Genomic DNA, 532 nt, shown 5'->3' with positions numbered 1-532 from the left:
GTGTGTGTGTGTGTGTGTGTGTGTGTGAGTGAGAGCGAGAGCGTGTGTGTTTGTGTGTGAGCCTGTGTGTCTGTGCGTGTCTCTGTGCCTGCGTGCGAGAGCGTGTGTGTGTGTGTGTGTGTGTGTGTGTGAGAGAGAGAGAGAGAGAGAGAGAGAGAGAGAGCGAGAGAGAGAGAGAGAGAGTGCATGTAGGCCAGGAAGGGGGAGCGATGTGTGCTTGTGTGTTCACATGTGGATTGTGTGAGCTCTGCATGTTTGTGTGTGCGTATGTGGGTCTAGAACATGAACTTTTTGTTTGTGTGCACATGTGTGTTGGTGGGAGGGAGCTCTGTGTGGGTGTGTGTGTTTGTGTGTTTTGAAGAGGGAAGAACGAGAGAATCGAGGGCGGAAGAGAGACGACATAAAGGAGGTATGGAGGGTGATGTTGTTGAGGGTCAGCTGAGCTCTGTCGAGAAATGGAGGTGAGACAGCTTTGGTTGGCAAAAAGTTCCTGGAAACTCATTTAACCTGCCCCCCCCCCCCCCCCCCCCCC

General features: G+C 53.0%; 1 protein-coding gene across 1 annotated transcript in view; it reads left to right on the top strand.

The window, feature by feature from the left end:
* The window catches only part of LOC119407505 (serine/arginine repetitive matrix protein 1), a gene marked incomplete at its 3' end in the record, with an annotated part of 19848 nt that overhangs the window by 2943 nt on the left and 16373 nt on the right, over nt 1-532 (top strand).

This window comes from Nematolebias whitei, chromosome 3 (genome assembly GCF_014905685.2).
Source record: "Nematolebias whitei isolate Nwh7 chromosome 3, NemWhi1, whole genome shotgun sequence".
Lineage (NCBI taxonomy): Eukaryota > Metazoa > Chordata > Actinopteri > Cyprinodontiformes > Rivulidae > Nematolebias > Nematolebias whitei.
This window is presented reverse-complemented; position numbering and strand designations above follow the sequence as displayed.